The 7,500-nt window shown below is 37.8% G+C and overlaps 1 protein-coding gene, 1 long non-coding RNA gene and 1 other non-coding gene across 3 annotated transcripts in view; 2 read left to right on the top strand and 1 right to left on the bottom strand.

Annotated features, from left to right (window-relative positions):
- Positions 1-51, top strand: part of Trnag-ucc — a 72-nt gene extending 21 nt beyond the window's left edge. The window contains exon 1 of the tRNA in view: positions 1-51. This exon is cut by the window's left edge and continues 21 nt beyond it. This is a non-coding gene — a tRNA (tRNA-Gly).
- The window catches only part of LOC123498802, a 132,735-nt gene that overhangs the window by 67,811 nt on the left and 57,424 nt on the right, over positions 1-7,500 (top strand). The window contains exon 3 of the long non-coding RNA XR_006672796.1: positions 4,656-4,677. This is a non-coding gene — a long non-coding RNA (uncharacterized LOC123498802). The remainder of the gene's footprint in view (positions 1-4,655; positions 4,678-7,500) is intronic.
- The window catches only part of LOC123498796 (trithorax group protein osa-like), a 100,782-nt gene that overhangs the window by 76,842 nt on the left and 16,440 nt on the right, over positions 1-7,500 (bottom strand). The window lies entirely within an intron of this gene.

Below are 7,500 nucleotides of genomic sequence, written 5' to 3'. Positions count from 1 at the left end.
GCATAGCTGCCTTCCAAGCAGTTGACCCGGGTTCGATTCCCGGCCATCGCAAGGAATGGTATTCATGTTTTTATTTATCTATTTTCTATTTCATTTGTTATTTATTTTATTTATTTATTTTTTTTTTTTGTGTGTGTCAGTGATGGACAGTAAGGTGGGAAGCGTTTCTCTCTCTCTCTCTCTCTCTCTCTCTCTCTCTCTCTCTCTCTCTCTCTCTCTCTCTCTCTCTCTCTCTCTCTCTCTCTCTCTCTCTCTCTCTCTCTCTCTCTCTCTCTCTCTCTCTCTCTCTCTCTCTCTCTCTCTCTCTCTCTCTCTGTGTTATTAATATATATTGAATTGTCTTCCTAGCACATTCCTTCGCGTTCTAATTTTCCTCCTCCTCCTTCTCCTCCTCCTCCTCCCGGCAGGCAGGTCAGGGGTGGCAGGGTGACTCATAGAAGGTGTGGGTGGGGAGAAAGGTGTGCGTTGGAAGCGAGCTGTGTTGTGGGGAGGGAGGTGAGGACGGATGGGTGATGTTTATGGGGTGAATGAGCTGACGTGGGGAGGAAAACATAGGGTGTGGGGTTAAACGTTCCTTAAATTGGGGATTTGGGGAATTTTAGGAAGCGTGAACGGATATTGAAGGGGAAGAGAGAGAAATACGTGGAAATGTGTAGGAGGAAGAAGAATGAAGAGAAGAAGAGGTAGAATGAGAGAAAGAGGAAGAGGTAAAAGAAAAAAACGGAAAGGAGGAGGAGTAAGATGATAAACAGGAGGAAGGAAGAAATGAAGAGGAAAGAAGAGTAACAGGAGGAGGAGAAACAGGAGGAGAAATAGAAGAGTGAGAGAGGAGGACACAGAAGTGAAGACGATGTTGTTTATTTTTTCCTTCATTTCGTTATCGGCGGGAGTTGCGAGTGTCACTTACGACCAAAACAGTGAAGATGAAAACACGAGTTGAAGAGACCCGCGGCACTGTTGCACTTTGATTGGTTGGGAGCGTACCCTTTCTTGAAATAGAAGTGAAGGGGTTATTCTAGTACCATGACATGTTTTCATATTTATTCTGCTTACTATTTGGTGTTTTTATTCACCTTCAGAAACCTATGTGAGGACTGAAATAATGAGGACTCTGGCCATTAATTAATCTTCTCACCTCCATAGACTCTTCCTGCTGTAAATAAAACTGTTTAATCATACACAAACTCATGGTAAAAATACGTCCCAGTTCTGAAGGGGTTAAGAATGGAAGTGTTGAGATTCTTGAAGGAAGTTTGTATGGTGATGTGTTAAGATTTAGAGTGGAGGTTTCAGCAAAGGTTGTAAAGTGAAGTTAATAGAGATTGTGTGGTTAGGAACAAGAAGGGTTGAGGAGTGAAGGATGTGGGTGATGAATAATAATCAGTAGGGAAGGTTAGGATAAAAAGGGAATGAGGAATGTTCGAAAAATTGGTTGGTGAAGTTTGAAAAAGAAAATTGAAGTGGTGAAGATTAGAGAAATGAAGTATGGAAAGTTAGAACAAAAAAGGAGGAATTAGTATGGTTAGAATAAAAATGGAAATGGATGGGCAAAATTAGAAAAAAAAGAGAGGATGAGAAAAGTTACAAAGAAAGAAGGAATGAGAAACGTTAGACAAAAAATATGTGATGAAAATAAGAAAAAGAGGGGATGAAAAAGGTTAGAAAAATGGAAGTTACAAAAGAAAGAAGAAATGAGAAACGTTCGACAAAAAATACTTCAGGAAAATTAGAAAAAAAGGAAGAAAGACAAGTTAAAGACTGGAATTGTATTAGATAAGAGAGATAAAAGGGATGAAGAAGAGAAAATTCCAGCGATGCAAAGATAATTCAAAGAAAACTGATGATAGAATTAAAAAAAGAAAGAAAAAAGTTACTATCAAGAAATGGAAATAGACAAAAGAATGATGTAATAGCAAAGTTAAGAAGAAATAGTAACAAATTATCAGGTTAGGAAGAGAATAAGGTCTGTATTCAAAAACGGTTTTCTCTCTCACCACGACTATTTTCAGTGGCCACAGAGATGATTGGCGAAATTTTCAAGTTATTAATGAAAAAATCTTATCATTCTGCCTCTAGTACCGTATTGAAAAAAAAAAAACTTAAAAACCGTTTTGTTCTCTCACCACGACTATTTCCCAAGGCCACAGAGAAGATTGGCAGAGATTTCAAGAGTGTTTCTCCAGGAAATAACGTAGAGATCTTGTCAATCTACCTCTAGAACTGCAAACACACATTATTAAAACGCTCTGCTCTCTCACTACGACTATTTGCAAAGGCCACAGAGATGATGAGCGGAATTTTCAAGAGTGTTTCTCCAGTTAATGATGTAGAATTCTTGTCTGCCTCTAGAACCGTCAAAACACATTAAAAACTCGTGTAAATTTAAACAAACCTTCTTGAAATAGTGGAGTTGAAGCACAGAAGTGTTTGATTATACGAGTCTATATAAGAGCTATTTAGGGGAAGGTAGGGGTGGACAGGGGATGAGGGGAGGGGTAAGGGGAAGGGAGTAAGGGGATACGAGAGGTGTGGATTAATTAAGGGAGTGGTGGATGAGGGTGGATGGGGATTGAGTGACATTTTTGAGGTAAATGAGTTAGGAAAGAGGTGGAGGATAGGAGGGGTGGGACGCAAACAGGGGGGAAGAGGGAGGAGAAGGGGAGTTGGGTCAGGGATAGAGGAGATGGGGGTCATGAGGGAGAGAGGGAGGGAGGGTGTAGGAAGTCAGGGTGTGGTGGTGGTGGTGGTGGTGGTGGTGGTGGTGGTGAGGGAAAGTGTTACAATATATACCGTTACGTTTCCTTCGTTTCGTTTCGTGATATCGTAAAATATAAAAGTATGAAATGATATACGCAATAAATGGCGGTAACAATAGGAAATACTGACACTGAGAGAGAGAGAGAGAGAGAGAGAGAGAGAGAGAGAGAGAGAGAGAGAGAGAGAGAGAGAGAGAGAGAGAGACAGAGAGTCAACCAAGTAGCACTAACGAGTAGATAAAAAACTGGACTCAATTTCCGGTTCTCTGTGAGTTACTACAGGGTGGAGGGAGAGAGAGAGGAGGGAAAGGGAGGGAGGGAGAGAGGAGGAGGAAAGGGAGGGAGGGAGAGAGAGAGAGAGGAGGAAAAGGGAGGAAAGAGGGTGGAGAGAGAAAGAGGAATCAGGGAAATGGGGAGAAGAAAGAAGAAAAGATAGAGAAGAAAAGAGAGGCAGGCACTGAAAGAGAAAGGAGAGGCGGAAAGGAGAGTGAAGAGATGAGAAAGGAGAAAGAAAAAGACAAAAAGAGAAAGAGAAATGATGGAAGTGGGAAGAACAAAACAGAGGGTACATAAGAAGGGAGGGAAGGAGGAAGATATTTAAAGAGTAATAGAAGATGAAAAGTAGACTAAGAAGGAGGGAGAAGGAAGGGAAGGAAGACAAGAAAAGTAATAGAAATTGATGGAAGAAAGAAAAGGAAGAAATAGTGATGGAAAAGAAATGAAGGAAAAAAAAAAGAAAAAGAAAAGAGAAAAAGTGGTAATGAGAGGAGGAGGTAGTAAAAAAATAAAGAGTAAAATAGAATAGATAAAAATACGAGGAAAAAGGAGAGAAGAGAAAGACAAAGAACGAGGAAGAAGGAGAAGGAGAACAGTCGTATGGGGAAGGAGAGAGAAAAAAAAAGGAAAGTAAACAAGGAAAGATTAATAAAGAGAAGAAACAAAGAAAGGAGGAAAAGGAGAGACAGGAGGAGGAAAGGGGAAGAGGGAGGAGTAAAAGATATGGAATGAGATGAAAGATAGAGGAGGAGGAGGAGGAGGAGGAGGAGGAGGAGGAGGAGGAGGAGGAGGAGGAGGAGGAGGAGGAGGAGGAGGAGGAGGAGGAATAATCAACAGGTGTGGGGAAGGAAACAGGTTGCAAGTAAAAAAAAAAAAAAAAGATTGAAGAAGAGGCAAGAAGGGAGAAAAAAGATCGTTTGAGTGTTCTTGAAGGAAGATCATTCGACCTTGTTACTTTTTTCCTCTATTTTCTTTTCGTTACTTGCGTTTCATTTGCTTATTATGGTTTTTTTTTTCCATTCATTTTCGTTTTTCATGTTTTTCTTATTCCATTTCCTGAAAGAGAGAGAGAGAGAGAGAGAAAATAACACTAATCTTTCTTTCTTTCACCTTTATTTACTCCTTTATTGATTCATTTATTTACTTATCTACTTATTCACTCAGTTATTCGTTCACTCTTCACATTTTCGTCTCTGTTTTATTTATATCAATTTTATGCAATTTGTCAAAGTCACCCAAAAAATTTAATGCAGTCTGGGACACCGTTTTCTTTGCCTGCTGGTGGCGGGGTTCCCTCCTCTGAGTTTCTTGGAAGCGGTAAAAAAAGAAAACGTAAGTTGTATCTGGTGGCGGAGTGACATTTATCATTCTCTCTCTCTCTCTCTCTCTCTCTCTCTCTCTCTCTCTCTCTCTCTCTCTGCCGTGTCTGTCATAGCGTGAAGCCAGAGAGAGAGAGAGAGAGAGAGAGAGAGAGAGAGAGAGAGAGATGAATAAGTGGTAGTGATATAAAGTAGCTTCTCAATCTTTTTTTTTATCTCTTATTATTAGCAAATATTATCTTCATTATTACTAAATCATCATTGGTTTCTCGTTTACTGATTTTTTTTCTTTCTTTTTTTTCAGGTTTGGCCTCGAGATCGTTATTGTGAGTATTCGTGACTACTTTCTGACTTGTATTTTTATTTCAACCCCTTCAGTACCATGACGTGTTTCCATATTCATTCTAGTTACTATTTGGTGATTTTGTACAGCTTCAGAAATTTATGTAGGGGATTAAAATGGTGAAGACTGTGGCCATTAATCTTCTGACCTTTATAAACCCTTCGTAATGTCAATAAAATGGTCTAATCGTATACAAATCTCAAGGGAAAATGCGTCCTAGTACTGAAAGGGTTAATATTTTCTGTCTTGGTTGATATTAATTTTATTCTCCTTTTTTATTGCTTTGAATATTATCTTCATTTAATTATTTGATGAGTGTGCCAATACGTTTTTTTTTTTTTTTTTCAATCCTTTGGGTGTTTTTGTTTCTAGGTCATTTATTTTCGTACGAGTTTTAAAGTTTATCACTACTACAGTTTATAGTTCTTTGTCGGAATTTGGTTTTTTCTTTCCTGTTTTATATCATCTTTTTTTTTCAAGCTACAACACTTTTTTCATTTCTTTTTTTTTTTTTTTTTTTCTATCTCTTATTATAAACAAATATTTTCTTCGGTTAGGTTGGTCAATAAGGTTAACTTAGATCCTCATTTGATCCTTTTGTCTTTAATACTATTTTTTTTCCTTTTTCCTTTGTTGTTTATTTCTCTGCGTGTTTTTTTTTATAGAAGATGGGAAAGCTAGTGAAAGGCAACATAAAGAAAATGTCTACTTAGTTGCCAGTCCCCTTGCAAGTCCGAGAGAGGTGGCCAAAAAAAAATGGGATAAATGTCTTGAAACCTGCCTCTTGTCCACATATTTTTGTTCTTTTACCTTCTTTCCTTATCCGTTAACAAGGAAACAGGGAAAACTTACTTATTTTTTCTTAGTAGCACACTCGACTTATTAAAACTACGACCAACATACATCGTAGAAGTAAAAAGATCATGAACATTAAAACTACGAGCAATATATATCGTAGAAAAAAAAAAAGAATATCATAAACACAAACGCATTAAGGGAAAGCAATGAATTAAAACTAGAAAATAATAATAATAATAATAATAATAATAATAATAATAATAATAATAATAATAACAAGATACCAAAGATCATAGGCACGAGTCATGTTACTCCTCCACCGTCACTTTGGTAACCGACTGTCTTCATTCCGTCACACGCCATGCCGCCACACCACAGTCTTGCCTCTCACCTCTCACTCCGTCTCTCCACCGTTATGTTCATGGTTGCTGCTTCTGAACTTGCTGACTGCACGATTCCCCGCCACCACCTTGCACGACCCCGCTGTGATTGACTTTCCATTTCTCTCGCGCGGCTGTTCATTCCATCTCAGTAATGCAAGAGTTGGACGGTTTTTCTCACTCCCATTAACCCCTTCATTACCATGACGCGTTTTCATATTCATTCTGTTTATTATTTGGTGATTTTATACAGCTTCAGAAACTCATGTAGGGGATTAAAATAGTGAAGACTGTGCCCATTAATCTTCTAACCTCCATACATCCTTCCTAATGTCAATAAAATGGTCTAATCACACCCAAAATTCAGGGTGAAAATGTGTCCCTGTACTGAAGGGGTTAAGAGTTGGGCGATTTTATCATTCCGATTAACAGTTGGGCGGGTTTTATCATTCCCATTAACAGTTGGGCGGGTTTTATCATTCTCATTTTGTCCAGCTTAGTAATGCAACAGCAGGGTTTGTATTCGGAAACACCTGCGATTTACTTGTAATATTCTCAAGAAAGTCTATTTGAAGCTACACGTTTTTTTCTAGAATGTTTTCATGGTTCTAGTGATTTAACAAGATTTTTATATATTATGAACAGGGAAAACACTCTCGAAAACCCAGCTTATCATTTCCGTGGTCTTGAAAATGGAAGTCAAGAGAGAGTTTGCAATATCATACCTATTTTGTCTTAAGTCATTCATGTAAGAGTCAATCAGTGTTTTCATTAATCTCTCCAATTCTGTAATGCAATGGTTCTGTCTAATTCGATAATATAAAATAAAGTCACTATATATTTCATGGTTATTCTCTGTCCAACTCAATGAACAAGTGAACAAGTATGCTGCATCCTATACTTCTGTCCATCTCAGCATTGCAAGAGTTGGCTGTCTTCTCTCATTATTACTCTCTCCACTATAGCAGTGCAAGGATTAACTTTTACTTATGGCATTACGTCATAAATAATGCAAGAGTTGACCTCCACACAGTATAATGATGCAAGAATTTGATATCTTCTCTCATTCTCACCCTCTCCACTTCAGCAATGCAAGAAATAGCCTTTATTTATGATATTCTGCCCTAAATAATGAGAAAATTGACCTCCATACAGTATAATGATGCAAGAGTTTGAGGTCTTCTTTCATTTTTTTTTTTACCTTTTTCACTTTAGCAAGGCAAGAGTTAATAATTATGTATGTTATTCTGTCCTCTTAAGTAATGCGAGAGTTAACTTCCATATCACTCATACTTACTGTGTGTGTGTGTGTGTGTGTGTGTGTGTGTGTGTGTGTGTGTGTGTGTGTGTGTGTGTGTGTGTGTGTGTGTGTGTGTGTAGGAGTATTTTTTCTTTGGATATTTAAAAGTCAATCAAGCAACAAACAAAAGTGAGAGTAATTAATTGTCTACCTAAATTCCCGAACAGAATAGAACAAAAGAAAAAGAAAAAGAAAAACGCACCGGAACAGTATTTGCACTCATGAGAAAAAGATAAAAAATATTAATACAAAAAAAAACTTAATGCAAATCAATACAAACTCAATATAACAAATCAAACCTTTTTAAAACTTCGTCACCTCAAACACA

Source organism: Portunus trituberculatus, chromosome 48, assembly GCF_017591435.1.
Source record: "Portunus trituberculatus isolate SZX2019 chromosome 48, ASM1759143v1, whole genome shotgun sequence".
NCBI lineage: Eukaryota > Metazoa > Arthropoda > Malacostraca > Decapoda > Portunidae > Portunus > Portunus trituberculatus.
The sequence above is the reverse complement of the archived record's forward strand: the minus strand, read 5'-3'. Positions and strand labels throughout refer to the sequence as shown.